Source organism: Oryctolagus cuniculus, chromosome X (assembly GCF_051225735.1).
Source record: "Oryctolagus cuniculus isolate XC-2025 breed Fujian yellow rabbit chromosome X, ASM5122573v1, whole genome shotgun sequence".
Lineage (NCBI taxonomy): Eukaryota > Metazoa > Chordata > Mammalia > Lagomorpha > Leporidae > Oryctolagus > Oryctolagus cuniculus.
In genome coordinates this window covers 82,328,398-82,347,402 of record NC_142888.1, presented here as the reverse complement: position 1 = coordinate 82,347,402, position 19,005 = coordinate 82,328,398, and the positions used below count along the sequence as shown (strand labels likewise).

Below are 19,005 nucleotides of genomic sequence, written 5' to 3'. Positions count from 1 at the left end.
CGGTTCAAGTCCCAGCTGTTCCACTTCTGATCCAGCTCTCTGCTATGACCTGGGAAAGCAGAAGATGGCTCAAGTCCTTGGGTCACTGCACCCACGTGGAAGGCCTGGAAGAAGCTCTTGGCTCTTGGCTTTGGATCAGCACAGCTCTGGCCGTTGTGGTCATTTGGGGAGTGAATCAGTGGTTGGAAGATCTCTCTCTCTCTCTCTCTCTCTCTGCTTCTGCCTCTCTGTAACTCTGCCTTTCAAATAAATAAATGAATCTTAAAAAAGACTCTTCAGAGGTGTCAGAGAGCTGGGTGGATGGCAACCCCTTCTCCTTTCAAACTTCAATAGAACTCCAATCTTATTGGTGTTCATGTTTTTGTTATTTTTATAATTGCAGTTAAAGAAAAGGTTTGTTGTTGAAAGACATCATAAAAACTAGCATATAGCCTCTTCAGAGGATTGCTATTCTTAGATTAAAATCCTATTTGCTCTGAAATATAGAGCACCTAAAAATTGAAGAGAACACTAATAACCCAATAATGAAAATAGCAAAAATTATAAAGACAATATACAGAAATGGAACTACTAAGACATAAGAAAATGTGATCAATCTCATTCATAAGAAAAATGTAAAGTAAAATCATCCTGGGATATCGTTTTTTCTTATCAGATTTGCATAAATACAAAAATTTGAGTAATATACTTTCTTTTCTAAATTGTTAAAAATAATTATTCATTTATTTAAAAGGCAGATATGGAGAGAGAAAGAGAGAGAGAGAGAGAGAGAGAGAGAGAGAGAGAGTTCTTCCATCCTCTGGTTCACTCCCTAAATGCCTGCAATGGTTAGGACTTGGCCAGGCTGAAGCCTGGAGCCAAGAACTTCATCAGGGTCTCCCATGTGGGTGGCAGGATTCCAAATACTTCGGGCCATCATGCACTGCCTTCCCAGGTGTATTAGCAGGGCGCTAGGTCTGAAGTGGACCTGCTAGGACTCAAATCAGAGCTCCAATATGGGATGCCAGATCACAACCAGTGGCTTAACCCATTGCACCACAATGCTGGCTATTAATATTCTTTCTTGACAAGGCTGTAAGGACTTGATAGCAATACTATGGAGGGCATTTTAGCAATATTTATCTATTATTATATATGTATATAAGTATTTAACCAGTAATCCTAGTTTTAAGAATTCATTCTATAGATACACTTGCAACATGTGTAAACACATAAAAATTATTCTTTTCAGCATTATTTGTAATGGCAAAAATTAAAAACAACTTCTATGCCCAAGACATCTGGCTATACATGTGATGGCTCACTAATACAAAGAAATATTATGTGGTTGTTTAAAAGAATGAGTAATTTCTCTGTGTATTAATTCAGGAAGATTTTTATTAACTGAATAAAGTAACAAAGTATAGAATGATATGTATAATATAGTGCCTTTTATGTAAAAAACATACTTTTAAATGAGCAAATATTCATATCTGCTTATATTTTCATAAAAATCTGGAAAGATACTTAAGTACTAAAAGTTGTGGGAGAAACTACATGTCTTGGGGGAAAGAATATAATTGGATGGATGTGGGATGGGGTGAATTAGACATTTTACTGCATAACTATATATAGACATATAGATATATAATATATACATGTACATACACATATATATTCATATTTTTAATGATACAAATGTACTTCTTAAAAAATTAAATTTGAATACTGAAAAAAAATCTACTTGGAGTGAACAGGTGGTACTAGATGACAATTTGGGGCCCCTTCCAACCATAGCGAATCATCCTTTAAAGCTGGTTATTAGGGGCAGGGGCAGGCACTGTGGCATAGCGGATAAAGCTGCCACCTGCAGTGCCAGCATCCCGTATGGGCTCCGGTTCGAGTCCCAGCTGCTCCACTTCCAATCCAGCTTTATGCTATGGCCTGGGAAAGCAGTGGAAGATGGCCCAGTACCTTAAGCCCCTGCACCTGCATGGGAGACAAGGAAGAAGCTCCTGAGTCCTGGCTTTGGATCGGCGCAGTTCCAGTCACTGCAGCCAATTGGGGAGTGAACCAGCGGATGGAAGACCTCTCTCTCTCTCTGTCTCTCCTCCTCTCTCTGTGTAACTCTGCCTTTCAAATAAATAAATAAATAAAACTTTTAAAAAAAGTTGGTTATTAGAATCCCACCTTTATTCCTGCTAGTGGGTCAGATGCTAGCTAAAGCTCTGTGTTCTCAGTCCTTACTTCAATGAGGTGTTCTCCCCTACCAATGTTGTGTTATGTTGCTCTCTTAAATTGTTTTAGAGTCATTGGGTTCTATGGCTTGGATATGGTCTGAGTGTATCCCTCAGGGTTCATGTGTTGGAAGCTTGGTTGTCAGTGTGGTTACATTATGAAATGGTGAGACTTTAATAGGTTGAACCTGGTGGGAGGTCTTATAGATCACTGGTGGATGGGTTTCTTTTGAAGGGACTGATAGAGTTCTCATGGGATCCTACCTAGTCCTAGCCCCCTCTCTCTGGCTTCCTATCTCACTATTTAATCTCTCCCTCTCACAATGCTCCCGCAATGATACCATCCAGCTTGAAGTGATACTGTTGGGGGCCCTCACTAGAGCCAATACCATGCTGTTTAGACTTCAGCCTTCAAACCTATGAGTTACACCTCTTTTGTTTTGAAGTTATTCAGCCTCAGGTATTTTGTTATGGTGTAGAAAACTGATTACTACATTATGTGAATTTGGGCTGGCAATTAGGCATTGGATCAAATGAAAAGAGAGCATACAAATAAATTTCTAGTGGAAAACCACCTGTGACCCTCCAACAGAGTGATGCTGTGGTGGAGAGAGGGGTGGCTGGATGCTATGTCTTGGTCAGGCTAAGTCAGAATACATTCAAGGATGCAACACATCTTGTAGAACGAATGTATCCCAAACAGTGGCTGTCTGTAGTCCCCATCCAAAAAGTAACGGTGCTCAGACTATGGGGCCATTTAGGTTCAGGTGAGTTTGTCTTTGAGATGCTTAATGAAATCAGAGGTACTATTTCAAATGATCCCATAAGCTGAACTACTATTTAGATTTTTTCCTTTCAGCATTCCAACCATCATCACTTCTTTTTTCCTTGGGTCTCTTGTGATAACTTTACTAGATCTGCTTTTCTTGGGCAGAGGCCTACAATTGCCAGATTTTCCCCAAACTCTCCTTTTCCATAAAGCCTAACTCTTCTATGACCCATCACATTGCCCTGCTAGCACTAATCTCATTAAGTAATTCAGACTCATGTGCCAATGGAAGACAATGTTTTAAAGCTGGGTCTTTTTCCAGATAATTACGTTGTAACACGTTCCTGGCGCTTTATCCATAACGAGGCTGTAAAGGTGCAGGGCAAAGAATGTGAAAGTTTGTAGAATTTAGGAATGTAAGGGAGTTTACTTAAAATGTGGCTGCCAAGATCTGTCCTATTGGCAGTAAAGGCATAACTTCAGAGAGTCCCATTTTGAGTCCAAATATCAGATCCAGTTCTAATTAGTTATCACTAACTAGCTGAATGAATCATATCATGTCTCTGAGTCTCAGTTCCCCCATTTATAAAATAGGGATGATAACAGCACCTACCTTCACAGGTTGTTGTGAGGATCAAACAAGATAAGACATATAATGTGCTTAGTAGAGTACCCACTACACATTCATGCTCAATAATACTGTTCTTGCTATACTACTACTAGCTACAAATGACAGGATTCCTGGAATGCAGAAGGCAGGCTGTTAAGGGAAGAGATGTGGAGCTGCATGGTCCTTGCAGTGACCAGCCTCTTCCTACAGCATCTCTATAAGGCTCGTGCTGAATTGCAACGAAGCGTTACTATTTTTCAGTCAGTATTATGTACTGTGACTGCTGGAAATTCTCAACACGTGCAACACAGTGACAAGCTCTGCTTCTCTCCCATGCTGTACAGCATTGTCTGTCATTGTCCTGTAGAACTTCTCAAAACTTGCCAGATCTTGAGTGGTGACTGGAGAGTCATTTCCAAGCCATCACATTCACTGTGAATCTTTTAATTCTCAGTTCTCAGATGACACCATCCGCTCTATCCCACATCTCAGTGCAGAGTCCATAAAGTGTGACTTCTCTAGCCAAGCAGTTCTGTTCTGGCTAGAGCCACTTTCAAAACTCACAGACCCTGCTTTAGATTTCCTGAGGGCCCCAGATAGGTGGGTTTATGGGTCAGATTATATGTTTGTGATTATGAAGGATCCTAAGGGTCAAAGAAGAGAGAAAAAGTCTTGAACTCCTTAGCCAAATGCCCCACTGTAGTTGAGCCAACATTTCCAATCTCTTCTCTTGCTGCATGTTTTCCAGAATTGTTAAACCAGAGTGACTGTTGGTTGGACTTGGTTGCATCTTTGTTTTAAGTCAGTATCTAAGGTACTAAATTTCATAATTTTCAGCTTAGGGTGATTCTCCATCCCTTCCCCACCCCACCCCTCGGCCTCCCTCCCTTCATAGCCCTGCTCTAGTCTCACCTCTTCAAGGAAGCCTTACCTAACTATTACTGAACCTGACTGATGGTCTCTGCAGGGCAAAATAAAGTGTTCAGGAGAACAGACTGCTCCTGCTATGGTAGAGCTTCAGAAAAGTGCAAGTTCATCACAGCCCTAAATTCTTTTCCTCTCTTTTCTAGAACAGAATGACTGGCATGTTCCCAGATTCAAGCATTCGTTAGAGAAGAGCTCTATCTTTCTCAGAGTTTTAATAAGCTCACAGTGGTGAATACAGAAGACAGAACTAATACCCCAATAAAGAGCAAGGCTCTGGGGGAAGAGGGGGCAAAAAATACACAATGAGATACTGCTTTGCATCCGTTAGGATGCTTACCATAAAAACGACAATACCAACAAGTGTTGGCAAGGATGTGGAGAAATTGAAACCCTGTTACAGCCCTGATGAGAAAGCAAAAGTGTAAAACAACAGTTACTTTAAAAATTAGTATGGCGTTGGCCAATGCCGCGGCTCACTAGGCTAATCCTCTGCCTGCGGCGCCAGCACCCCGGGTTCTAGTCCCGGTCGGGGTGCCAGATTCTGTCCCGGTTGCCCCTCTTCCAGGCCAGCTCTCTGCTGTGGCCCGGGAGTGCAGTGGAGGATGGCCCAAGTGCTTGGGCCCTGCACCCCATGGGAGACCGGGAGAAGCACCTGGGTCCTGCCATCGAATCAGTGCGGTGCGCCAGCCGCAGCGCGCCGGCCGCGGCGGCCATTGGATGGTGAACCAACGGCAAAAGGAAGACCTTTCTCTCTGTCTCTCTCTCTCTCTCTCTCTCTCTCACTGTCCACTCTGCCTGTCAAAAAAAAAAAAAACTATATATGAAATACATGAAATTTGTTCCCTTTATATAAATTTTAAAAAGTAAAACAAAAATAAAGGCAGGGATTCAAAGAATGACTTGTATATGAATGTTTACATCAGCATTATTCACAATAATTAAAAGGTAGAAACAGCTCAAATGTCCATCAACAGATGAACAAACAAAAGATGGTATATTCATACAACACAATATTATTCCATTATAATTGATATACCTTGGGAACATTATGTTGTGAAAGAAATCATTCACAAAATATCACATATTGTGATTCCATTTATATGAAATGTCCAGAATAGACAAACCTATATATAGAGACAGAAACCAGATCAGTGGGTGATGCCTGGGGGTGGGTTTCAGAATGAGGTGTGACTGCTAGTAGGTATGAGGCTTCTTTTGGGGATGATGAAACTATTCTGGAACTAGATAGTGGTGTTGGTTGTAATATCTTGTGAATATACTCAAAATAACTAAACTGTATGCTATAAAGGGGTGAACCTTATAGTTTGTGAATTATATCTCAATAAAGCTGTTACAAAAAACTAAACTGCTGAACATCCTATAATGTAAACATAAAGCCTAGGGGATCAGAATAGGGCAGGCCTGGGTAAAATTAATGAGCTTTGTACGCTGGAGACAGGGAGGCAGGTTAAAAAAAAAAAGGAGAACCACAAAGGGGTAGAGTGAGTCAATCCCAAGTGTACGGGGTATCCTTTAGGAGATGGTGAGGGTCTGACAGCTGAGCTAAAGGAGGAGCTGATAGAGGGGACATTTCCTTTTTAGAATTTTCAAAGAGACTTCTTTGTGGGCCCACACCTTCAGCAAGCCGAGTGGATTCCTTATCCCCACTCCCGACCAACCCGCAATGGGGTCCCAGGCCAGGAAATTCTTGTAGCAGATTCAGCAGATCACTCTGCAGCTAAACAGACAGACACAACACTCTGTCCTAACCAAGAAGGTGCCGAGTGAGAGGAAACAGTCATCTGCCTCTCCAGCTGGGGAGAAGAGAGTGGAAGAGGGCGCTGAAAGCTCACACCCTGGTCTAATCCCAGTTCTCCCCTCCTCATCCGGACCCCATCTGTGTGTTCTCATCCCACTTCCGTTAATGTTTCGGCTGCTGTCAGTCAGTAGCTGATGCTCCCTGAAAATGCTGTCTCGTCAGGCAGATGGCTGGGAGGGTTGGCTTGAAGAGAGAGTTTGTGAGAGAAGAGACCACATTTCTGTGAAGCAAGAGGTGCTTGGAGACTGGGCAGAGATTTGGTTGTTGTTGTTGGGGAGTACATGTGTTCTTGGCTAGCTTGAGCTAATGGCTTGCTGTGTGATGGGACTACTGTCAGTTTGCATCTCTGGGCTTCAGTTTCTAAAGAACTTTCTGGTTTGTATGTGTGCATTTGTTGAGGGTGATCATTTCACTTGCTTCTATTTCACGGGTATGTAGTAAAGACACAATTATGTTTTTTGAGAAGTCTCCAAGAATAAAGAAACTATTTGCTACAAAATCATTTATGATTCATTTGTGATTATCTCCAACTTACCAACTACATTGCATCTGAAGACAAAAAAAAAATAGGTTTACAATTGTTTTTGCTCTGGTGGTTGGGTATCCAGAGCTTACTACATCCCATACAGGTCTGTCATCTCACAAAAGGCCCTTCAGCTTGTGATTCACTGCCTCTCCAGTAGCAATTCTAGCCTTGCAGTGTCAGTCACACAACGACTAAAGCTCCATATATGGAACAAGATCACAGCATGGCCCAACCAGGGTTATGAAGTGTGTCTCCAAGATGCATCCCCCGAGGATATGCCACTTGGCTAGAAAATGCTAAACTTCAGACTGGCTAGTCCTTGCCCCCTCAGTGCTCCTTGCTAACTCTACTTGCTACATTCATGTTAGTGACTCATGCTACACCCAACCACCCCCACATACTACCCTTTGCTTACTCATATCCTACCCAGCCTCCAAGGTCTATCCAATACACTTTGATTTCTTGCAGAAACTCTAACAGTCCGTCTGTATGTACTCTACAGCCTAGCACCGGGTAGCAGGTGTACTGCTTTCCAAGTATTCAATAAATACAAAGGAACTAGTTTATACACCTTATACTGCTCTGTGTCCTGGTGGCTCAAGCACTGGAATAGGGCATGGTATGGAGGAATAAACATCCAAAGGTAGATACATGCTTGAATGTTGAGAGTCCATTATTAATTCTGTCAAGATAGAAATGCATATACACCCCTAGGCCAAGTGGGTCTTCATTGAGGCTCAGATAGCTACCGGGAAAAAATATGAGTCTCACAAGTGATTCTGAGGTGACATAATAGAAATTTGAGTGTACGAGGGTTCATGCAGTCTCCTGGGGAAAGGGTCTATGGATTCTAGCAGATTATCAACATGTTCTATGACCCAAAAGAGGTAGCCTCACTATTGCAATACAAAGTTTGGGGCCTGTGGGTTTCCCTGCAGCAGTGCTGGATCTCTGCAACAAACTCTGTCTAGATTCTAGGGTCCTAAGATTATATTCTAGGGTTACTCATTTTCAGCTTTGTGTATGTTGACAGCAGTTCCTGGTAGAAGATTCTCACAACCCAGTCTTCACAGGGCACATCTGAATTCTTTTCTGGCAAAATTTCCTCTACTTTACTGAACAGCTTTATCATCAGCTCCGTTATTCAGCTCATGGACCATTCCAATCTCATTACCTAAGCCTCCTAGGGTTATCCGTGTTTATCTCCAAGAGTAAACTGGAAATGGACTTCCTCTTTTCATAGATGGAAATTAGGTCAAGGAGTGCAAAGGGTTATTTAGTGACAAAGCTAGGATTCAAATTCAGGTGTTTTAATTTTACCTACAGCCATAAAACATGAAGGCTAGAGAAACCCACTAAAATCCAGTTCAATAACTGAAGAAGAGAGAACACAAATCTCTTTATTTTTAGAGACTAATTCTCCAACAGCCAATCTGAACAAAGAACTCCTCGGCAATGGAACTGAAAGGTTTTATTATTCCTTTACTATTGTGCTATGAGTTTAAATTTTTCTCTTCACCAAAAGGTATAAGATTTGTAAGTTGAAAATGTTAGATCAACTATTCAACATGACACCTAAATGCTAATGACAGGTTTTATGGTAACATTTGCCACTCCCTGCCTTTTTCTTTTCCCTAAATAAATTAAGAATGAGTTCTACTATTACTTGGTTAGTTCTAATCCTTTGGGAACCAGGGTTTTTTTTTTTTTTTTTTTTTTTTTGAAGGTCAATGACCCTTTGAAATGGACAAATTAGTCACTACCCTCAAGCAGCATTTACAGAAACAATGTGAGGCATCTGGATGAGACAGTGGGGAGTTTGGTCAAGCATTCCTTTGTATTGCCTACACCAGCATTTCCCAAGTCTGCTCTGCAAGATGCTCTGTGAAAACACAATTCTGTGCTTCAAATAAAGTTGGGAAAAGATCCCTATTCTATGCTCACAATGTCCCTTTTGATGTGTTAAAAGCTCTCAGAAGCCCCACAGTGAGGAAAACTGTTTCATTGCAGCTCAGTATTTTCTTGGGCTATACTGAACCACTGGACTCTTCTTTTCACCTGGGTAATAACTGTGAACTCCCAGGAGTACTGCCTTGTTCCACATCTAGTCTTGAGATATGTTAAGGAGCTGGATATTTGCCATTCCGTGGACTGAATTCATTACTGAATTTAGGGGCCCTGCGCTCACACTCAGTCACTTAACCTTTATCTGAGACCTACCCTATCTCCCCTAGGAGGCTGCATAGCCTTTCCTCTATTTGTTCTTTATTTAATTAGCAAGCCCTATAAATCAAGAGAAACCATTCTCCACCCATTTGAAGGACTGTATAGTGCTAATAACTGGAACCACACAGTTTGGCACTTGTAACAATAGTCCGATGACATCAGGCACCTGGGGATGCAAAGAAGTCAAGCCCAGGAATTTGCATTTTTTTTTCTGTATATGATGAGAAGCCAGTGAAGTGATTTAAGCAGTGGAGTGATTTGATGAGATTTATATTTTCAAAAGACTGTTTGGGGATGACTGGAGGAGAGACAATGAGGTTGGAGGCAGGACCTGTTAGAGGGTGACTGAAAGAGTTGATTACTATCACATTACATATTAAGGGAAGAAAAGAGGCATTCAGTATTTGAGGAGTAATTGTGAAAGCTTATCGCCAAATACAAATTTTGTTGTGTTTGGAAAACTGTTCACAGCCCACTTCACAAAGTAGTCCCTGGAGGTCACCGGCAGAGGCTTCAGGGAAGGTGGGGGCAGAAGAAGGCCCCAGGCTGCTGGAATAGTGGAAATACTATTAGGAAAGTGCAGTCCACTTCTTCCTGGAGACCAACCAAGGCAGTTCATCAGCCATGTCATGGAACTACTAGAGGAAAACACACTGTCATGATCTCCTCCTAGGAAATCTTTTAAGAATCATAGACAAAAGTCCCTGGTGGATGAGAATAACTTTATATGAGAGTGTGCAATATAGAGCAAGGAAAGGAAAGATGTTAGGGAAACTGGATTCAAAAGAACTTCTCCACAGATTGCCATGAGATGGTGACCATTCCTCAGGAAATCAAGTTCTGAAGAGCAAAGAAATGGCAAGGATGAATTAAATTTTCCAGTTGGAAACTGAGACTCTTCTTTTGGCATACAGACGTTAAACAATGTAAGAGCCAATCATGGCCGGCGCCGCGGCTCACTAGGCTAATCCTCCGCCTTGCGGCGCCGGCACACCAGGTTCTAGTCCTGGTTGGGGCGCCGGATTCTGTCCCGGTTGCTCCTCTTCCAGGCCAGCTCTCTGCTGTGGCCAGGAAGTGCAGTGGAGGATGGCCCAAGTGCTTGGGCCCTGCACCCCATGGGAGACCAGGATAAGTACCTGGCTCCTGCCATCAGATCAGTGCGGTGCACCGGCCGCACCGCGCTGGCCGCGGCGGCCATTGGAAGGTGAACCAACAGCAAAGGAAGACCTTTCTCTCTGTCTCTCTCACTGTCCACTCTGCCTGTCAAAAAAAAAAAAAAAAAAAAAAAGAGCCAATCACTGCTTTAGACCAGTAACTCTCAAAAAGTGGAGCAAGCGGATCACTGTTTCTGGTGGGAGTGGTTCTAAACTCCACACACTTTTATCAAAAGTTTGGTCCCTGTCCCCAGTGCCAAATCAAAATAATGAGAAGCTTTGAGGTTAAACAAAGGGCATTAGTTTAATCTGTTGACAGATGAGGGGGTAGCAGATTTCTATCTCGGGAAATATCACCATCCCCAATGAGGGTGTTTTGGGGTTTTTATAGAGGATACACGGAAGTGGGGAATTGGTCTGATGAAATCGCAAAGGAGTTGCAAGTTACTGGTGTCAGGCGCTGAGGCTTGTACATTCTTTCTCTGTTTCATCCTTGAGGTCAATAGGTAGTGAAGTTAGACCTAGCCTGACCATGTTGTGAGATAAGGAAGAAGGCAACTTGTATCTTAGCATATGGGTGAGCAGGAAGCCAGCAATCCGTCCCTAGGCTATCAACAGGATATTTTGCAAGAGCTGCCTGCACAAGGTCACCTGGTTGGTGTGATGGCCAAGTGGACTTCAGTAAGCCTGGGGGCTATATGTAGAGATGGTAGTTACTATCTGCCTTGTACATGGAATTCCCCTGCCCAGACCTGGAATTCCCCTAAATAGAATAATTCAAGACAACACTGGGCATCAAAGTTTTATCTGTTGGAGAAGAAAATGACCTCATACATCCGGTGATTAGAAAATCTTGGATAGACAGCTATATCACTCCCTCAATTCAGTGAGTTAAGCTAAGGGAGACAGGCTAGGAGACTAGGGCCTGATCATATCTAGAATCTGTATTCAAGGCACTGTTTGGGACTTGATATCAACACCACCTCTTCCCTGGCTGAGAATCATCGCACATAAGAAGAGATGGGAGTGCCACACACACAAGGGTCACAATACCAATTGTTAAACTAAACTGCACCAATATTAGCAACTAATGTTAATGACTCAGGTTTCCACTGAATAGGTTCCTTGCTCAGGACTTCAGGTTCATGTTCAATGGCTCTGTTCTCCCTACAAATGCCCTCTAAGGTAGGTATAGCTATTATTTCCTGTTACAGATGAGAAAACTAAAGTTAGAAAGTGGTCAATCATAACTGAAATTCTGATCTCTGGGCCCAGAAGTGGTGCTACAGAGGAAACATCAATGAAATAATCTGGGAACAAAACAATTCCCTCTAAAGCAGCTAAAAATGTTATCTGGATGGTCAGTTTGTCTTCTCAGAGATCACCAACTCTCAAAGCAAGGTACAGGAATCAGCATTATTCATGTCACTTGAAGGCTAGTTAGAAATGAACAATCTTGGCCGGCACCGCGGCTAACTAGGCTAATCCTCCGCTTGCGGCACCGGCACACCGGGTTCTAGTCCTGGTCGGGGCACCAGATTCTGTCCTGGTTGCTCCTCTTCCAGGCCAGCTCTCTGCTGTGGCCCGGGAGTGCAGTGGAGGATGGCCCAAGTGCTTGGGCCCTGCACCCCATGGGAGACCAGGATAAGTATCTGGCTCCTGCCATCAGATCAGCGCGGTGCGCCGGCCGCGGCGGCCATTGGATGGTGAACCAATGGCAAAAGGAAGACCTTTCTCTCTGTCTCTCTCTCTCACTGTCCACTCTGCCTGTCAAAAAAAAAAAAAAAAAAGAAATGAACAATCTCACATTTGTACCCCAGACCTACTGAATCATTGCTTGTACTTCTGGAAGACACTCAGTGACTCACATACATGTCTAAGTTTGAGAAGTGCTACTTTAGGGCTTCCAGTTCTAGCATTTATCTTGTTCAGAATCTTCAATAATGCCCTGAAATGAGTCAGCTTCTCAGAGGTTAATGAGTATTGAGCAGTCTTTTTTCCTTTAAGTATTGTACACAAACATGTGGCATTTGCTCCACACTGTCTCAATCTGTATTCCATTGAAACATAAATGTAGGCAGTCTTAGAACTGGGATCCTTGACACCCATAACTTTATAGGAAATGGAAAAATACATTTAATTATACATTAGAATCCTAAGGAAGTGAAGGTATCTATCCATAATAATAAAAATATTTTAGGCCTAGAGCAGTGGTTCTTGACTTGGGGCAACTGTTTCACAAGGGGACATCTGACAATGTCAGGAACATTTTTGGTTGTCATAAGTGAGGGAAGGTGCAACTACAATCTAGTGAGTAGTGTGGGGAGCAACTCGGACTGGACTGAGTTACTGGAATTAAGACTTATTCTATGCATCTGCTCTCCCACAATATGGCGCTGGGAGAGGAGGAAACAGCTTCTACGCAGCTGCCTCTTGCCAACTTGAGTGATGACCTCCAGGAGCTGATCCTGCTCCTGATTGGAGGAGAGCAGCGTACTCGGCGTGTAGGTAGCAGAGCTGGGATTGGCGGAAGAGGACTATAAAGGAGGAGAGAGACAACATGCACCAGGAACATCTAAGGGGAACATTTATCTGAAGGAACACCTGTGCAGCCCCCGAGAGAGCCGGCCGGCGGTGTGCCACTCCCCCGCGGAAGTGGGGAAAGTGGCTAGGGGGAACCGCCCTTCCACGGAGGTGGAAGAGTTGGTAGCCAACCAGGGAAGAACCAGCAGCAAACCCGGGGAGGACCGAGCAGACAAAAGAACAGCGCAGGGTCCTGTGTCGTTCCTCCACGAAGACGGGGAGCGACATAATGGTGCTGTGACTCGGATATGAAGCCTAGGCAGGGTTTTGTGTCGTTCCTCCACGAAGAGGGGGAGCGACAAGTAGAAGGCAGGGAAACTGCCAAAGATCCTACAATGCACAGGGCAGCCCCCACAACAAAGGCCCCAGGGAAAATAATATACACAAATTATCCAACCCCTAACATGCAAAAACACATCTAGGGAGAAAGGGAACCACAAAACGCTTTCTCCATTCCTATTCTAACAGTTTTAGGTTAGACACCAAAGCTCTAGCTGACCTTGAAGGGGTGATGTACTCCTTAGGCTTGCAACAGAATCTTTGATCTACAGTTTTTCTCCAAAATATACCATGTACTATCAATTGCTCAGGAAGTCATGATATACACAGAAAACTCTTTCACAAATGCCAGTCTTCAAATCTACTCACAAACAGCATATACCATGAAGTAAAAAAGGGTGAAAATAGAGAAAAACTGAATCAAGGAGAGATAGCTACAAAAATATCAATGAATAGGGTTAACATAATTGCTATATGTGAGTATTAAAGGACTCTGAATTCCCTGGTAGTGAAGGTGTGTGGGGGGGGGTTAAGATTAGTTATATAGTTCCCACTTTAACGGCTCCCTTTGACTTCCTAAGAGTGGCTTATGAAGAGTTTGTGATTTAGAATGAATTACCGAGGGTCACTGATCATCATTTCACTGTTACCTGCTCTATAATCTTGCCCTTGGTACACACATCCCAAGTCTCTGTAACAGTGAGAATATAATTGCAAGTAGATCAAGAGGCTATGTGATGTGCAAAGAAAAATATGAGGTTTGGGGGGACTGATTTTATCATAACTCTATAATTTAAGACTTCTGAGGGCAAGAGTAGTCTCTTAGTCCACAAAGGTCTACAATGCTCCATGTTTGGCAAACATTTCAATATTGAGAGTACAATGTTGGTTAAGACTTCAGCCCAAGACTCAGGTTTGAACCCTTCCTACAAAGAGTCAGCCTTGCTTAAGACATGTATAACAGTAGTATACACAATGTTGTGTGCTCATCAAATCTATTTTTGTCCCTATCCCTGGCATTCAGGTACACTGCATTGCTCAGCCTCATGTGCAATAAGGTGGGCCATGTGAATGAGTTCTAGTCAATGAAACATAGCAAAAAATGATGTAGATTTCTTAGAAGCTTGATCTGCAGAGCCTCCTGAACAACTTTCCTCTCTCTCTCTCTTTTATCTAGACTGAGGGTCACATGCAGATGATTCACTGGAATACTCTGAGCCCTAGAGGAAGATCTACCAAAGCTACCAAAGCAAAAGGGGTCTGGATCTCTGAAAAACTGCATGGAGCAGAGCCTTCCCTCCCCACAGTCAGTTGCCCACTGCTCCCCTTATTGTATTTAGCTAATAAGATTTTGGGATTTTAGAGAAATTGGCTGACCCTGATAAGTGAATATATCCCTTCTTCCAAAATCACAGGTCATAAGTTGCACTTTAGCCCATAATATTGCACTAATATTATTTATACTTTTTACCCTGCCCCTCCTCTATCTTGATAACTGCTCTCCACAGCACTAAGGGCAGGAACTTTCCAGAATCAATACACTGAGCTCTCCCTCTCTGATTCAAATTCCCATTAAAAGTAAACCAAAGTGAAATCAAAACCAGAGGTCCAACTGTTCTCAGGCTTTCTGCCCAATGGCAATCAATCCTTGGATCCAATGGCATGAAGGACCTGGCGCAGAGGCCTGACTACATGTTCATGGTTGGTCTACACGGCATTTTATGGAAGGATTACTACCCCAGTGCTTTGTGTTCTAAGCTATTGACCCATATGTCAATGTCAATGACCAGCCTGGCTGATGAAATCCAGGCAGGTTTGGGCAAAAAGACAATTAGGTTAGATAACAAAAAGGCCAGGCAAGGAAGGATATAAAGAAGAAACATGGAAGGGAGTTTCAAGAGTATGTGGTTGTCATTAGGGTTATGTGTCAGTATCGTAGTTGTCCTCCTTCTAGGAACATGGTAGCAGTGCATTTCCTTGTTCCCTAGAAGTCAAATGATGGTCATATGTGACTTGCTCTGGCCAATGAGCAGAAGTAATCTGTATCATTTTTAAGCAGAGCTCTTTAAGAGCCAAGGCACAGTTTGCTTTGTTTCCTTCCCGTATCACTAAAACTAATTCCAGATGGCAAAGCGTTGTCATTCAGAGTCTCTGGGTGAGAAATGTCATGTGCCAACCTGAGAAGGACATATAGTGTAAGAAATAAACCTTTGATGCTATTCTGTTTTTATTTTATTTGAAAGGCAGAGAAACAGAGCAAAAGTGAGAGACGAGAGAGATAAAGAGACAATCAGAGAAAGAGAGAGACAAAGAGAGATGTTAGATCCTCTGATTAACCCCCAAATGCACAGAACAGCCAAGGGTGGGCCAGGCCAAAGCCAGGAACCCAAAACTCCATGCAGGTTTCTCACATGGGTGGCACAGATCTAAGTACTTGAGCCATCATCTGCCTCCTCCCAGGGTGCACATTAACAGGAAGCTGGATGGGAAGAAAAAGAGCTGGGACTCAGGGCCAGCACTGTGGAATAGTAGGTTAAGTCTCCATCTGCAGTGCTGGCATCCCATATGGGCACCTGTTCCTGTCCCAGCTGCTCCTTTCCAATCCAGTTCCCTGCCTGGGAAGGCAGTGAAAGGTCTTGAGCCATAGCACTCACATGGGATCTCGGAAGAAGCACCTGGTTCCGGGCTTTGGATCAGCTCAGCTCTGGCTGTTGCGGCCATCTCAGGAATGAATCATCAGATGAAGACCTTTCTCTCTGTTTCTCCCTCTCTCTGTCTGTAACTCTGCCTCTCAAATAAATATAAATATTTAAAAAAAAAAGAGCTGGGACTCAAACCAGGCACTCCAATATGAGACGCAGATACCCATTGTGGCAACTTTAATCCCACATCCAAGATCTGCTTACTCCTGTTTGATGTTTCAAGCCCTGAGCTTTGTAAGGTGTTACTGCATCATAATTTAGCAAACTCTGATTGTCACAAGATATGTGATATTTGAAGATGAATGGAATTTGATTCTCAAAATGGGAAAGATGAACTAATGAGTGAACATACTCATAGTTTTTATAGCTCTTCTTAAAAAGATTCATGGATAAGAATGATCCCTTTCTCAAACTGGTACTCACAGAAACTCTAGTAGGTTAAATTAGGTTAATTATGTTAATTTACCTTATTAGCCCATTGTGTCTAGAACAGGAGTTATTCACCAAATCTGACCATGACTTGTTTTTGTAAATGAACTTTTATTGGAACACAGCCATGCCAATTCATTTCCATATTATCTATGGTCATGTTCCCAACAACAATGGACAAGTTGTTGCAACAGAGACCATACAGCTTGTACATGCAAAAATCTGGCTCTTCGCAGAAAAAAAAAATGCCAGTTGCGGGTCTAGAAGAAGCCAAATGAAAACAGATCAGTGGAAGCTCTGGAAAAGATATCAAATATGTACTGCTGCTCAGAGTAAAGAGTATATATTCTTGTTACTATGTAGTCAAAAGGACACACAGATCAAGAGTTGGTACTGGCAGCAGTTTGCTTAGTGCTTCAGGCCTTTTCGGAGACAGGGAGGCAAAAGGGGCCCTAACCGAAGGATTCCCAATGAGCACATTGTCCAAGTTCTGTTGTTTATACCCCCACTTCCCCAGTATCAAGATGGGGACAGGATCTGAACAAAGGATATACACAGTATATGTCAGGATTAGTGAACCTGACAGTCTTCAGGATGACTCAGTGGAAAGTTGCTTAAGTGCTTGCTCAAAATGATTCACTGCCTGGAGAGCCCATGGCAAGTGAGATTCTTAGGCTAAACTGGACAGTACAGTTTGTCCACTTCCCTGAACTCAGCACAGGGCAGGCAGGCAGGCTCAACATGAGGAAGCAGGCTCCTGGAGGGTCTAATGAGGGTCTCGGCCTTCTGGATGTGACCTCTGCTGTGGCCACTGGCTGCCCTCTGGGAGTGGGGGTGTATATGGCGTGGCTGGAATGCTAGGAATCCCAGGCTGGCTTAGCAGGCACTCCAATTGGCGTGGTGCTCTACATGCTCCAAAGACTTTCTCCAGTGTCCTTGGCATCCAATGACTATACTTGGGCTTAAGATTTTTAGGGCTGGGCGAGTTCCTGGAAGCCTTCTATCTCAGTGCCAGATCACTCCTTCGTTAGGTGGTACCAGCAAATGAGCTCGCCAGTCCACAGCAGAGGGGACGCAGGCCATTTGCTCCCTAGCCTCAGCCGGGCTCTTGGCAGGGCTGCCTGATGGAGCCAGCTTCCTGGCTAAAACTCAGTCTTTGGTGGCTGTTAACAGGTTTTGCTTCAATTCAACTATTTCTGAGTTAGCGTTGGTTGGCTCTGGGGTTAGGGGCAAAGGCCTGGAGTGGGAAACAGGAGAAGGAAAATGAAATGATACTTTGCTTGAATCTACAGAGTTGAATTGTCTTCCCACTTTTTGTAGATTCTGAGGTTAGATTGGTTTGGTGTTTTCTCTCACTTGCTAAGGTGAATGGTAAGAAATGGCCCCCCAAGTACTATCTGTGGCATGTTTAGTTCTAGGTTATTGTAAAAAAGGTGGAGAAGGGAGGTAGGTAGGCCTGATGTCCCCATACATCAGAGAATATAAAGAGGCCGAGAGCCAAACGTGTTACAGCTTTTTTCTCAATGTGTCAAGCAATTTCCCAAGGTTCTATAGTCTATATCTAGACTATAGTGGTGTCCACAGAGACCCCATCTGCCTGGGCTATAAGAGAAGGAACACTGAATGACTCAAATCATGCTGAAACAGAAAGTTTTTCTTAACAATACAATATAAAAGAGAATAGGCAACATGAAAGCCTTAGAGAATTAATTCACTCCACAAACATCTGTCCACAGCCTACTTTGTGCCTTGGCACATGAAGAGATAAATATAGACTTGGGATCCAAATTAATTTCCAAATATCACGGGGTGAGTCTCAGTTGTAAGCAGTGAAAAGAGCGGGGAAGAGGATATTTACTCTTTTCAAACTTGCCTGCAAGGGAGCTGTGGTGGAAGCATAGTCCAGGAGGCAAGGAGACCTGGGATCCTGGATCACCTCATTTTACTGATGATCACTGTGGCTTCTGGTAAGTTGCAGTGTCTTTCTCAGTCTTCCTGTTTGGTAAATGTGGGGAGAGAGGGCCAGACAAACCCTCTCTTCTAGTTATTATTTTCTGAAGTTGAAGAATTATAATTCCTGGCCTGATGTTTATGATCTATTTGCAAGACACTGAGCAGATGGATAGAAGGTACAGCATTAAATTCAACACAGCACAGAAGTATCCAATGAATTGGATAGAGATATGCTATACACTATAGTGTCCACTAGTCCCATATGTTTATTGAAATTTAAACTGATCAAGATTAAATACAATTTAAAGTACAGTTCTTTAGTTTCATACCAGTAACATTTCAGATGTCCTACAGCCCCATGTGCTGGTGACTGCCATATCGGAGAGTGCAGAGATAGAATGTTTTTACCATTGCAAAAATTTCTATTGGACAGTGCTAATACAGGCACCACATATGAAAGATATCCAGAGAACAGAGCTTTCCTCCATGCCTTCTAGGACTGAGCTCGTGGTAGCTGTTCAGCTGTGACCAATGCTGAACTTCTGAAACAGTGGGGAACTCTGAGTCTGGTGCAGATTATTGCCTTTAGAGGGAGTTGAGCAGCGCCACACTTTCCCCATTGTCTGTGCTCCTTTGATCTTTCCCCAGGGCCTTTGGGAAAGCCATAGTCATCCAGTCTTCTTGTTAAAAATTCCCTTTTAAGCAGACCTATGAATAATCTCTAGATAATCCAGGAATTCATGCACCTTTTAGAGCTCCCTGGGCTATTTGCCCAAGAGGTATTGTATGCAAAACCCAACAAAGACCAGTTT

At 43.1% G+C, this 19,005-nt stretch overlaps 1 protein-coding gene and 1 long non-coding RNA gene across 15 annotated transcripts in view; one reads left to right on the top strand and one right to left on the bottom strand.

The window, feature by feature from the left end:
• The window catches only part of CHRDL1 (chordin like 1), a 122,776-nt gene that overhangs the window by 52,277 nt on the left and 51,494 nt on the right, over nt 1–19,005 (bottom strand). The window lies entirely within an intron of this gene.
• The window catches only part of LOC127484879 (uncharacterized), a 48,780-nt gene continuing 47,833 nt past the window's right edge, over nt 18,059–19,005 (top strand). For 3 of the 7 annotated variants that reach the window (XR_011385357.2, XR_016227880.1, XR_016227883.1), the window contains exon 1: nt 18,071–18,207. This is a non-coding gene — a long non-coding RNA (uncharacterized LOC127484879). Of the gene's footprint in view, nt 18,208–19,005 lie in introns of all 7 variants that reach the window. The other 4 variants (XR_016227879.1, XR_016227882.1, XR_016227881.1 and 1 more) reach the window with 3 other exon arrangements.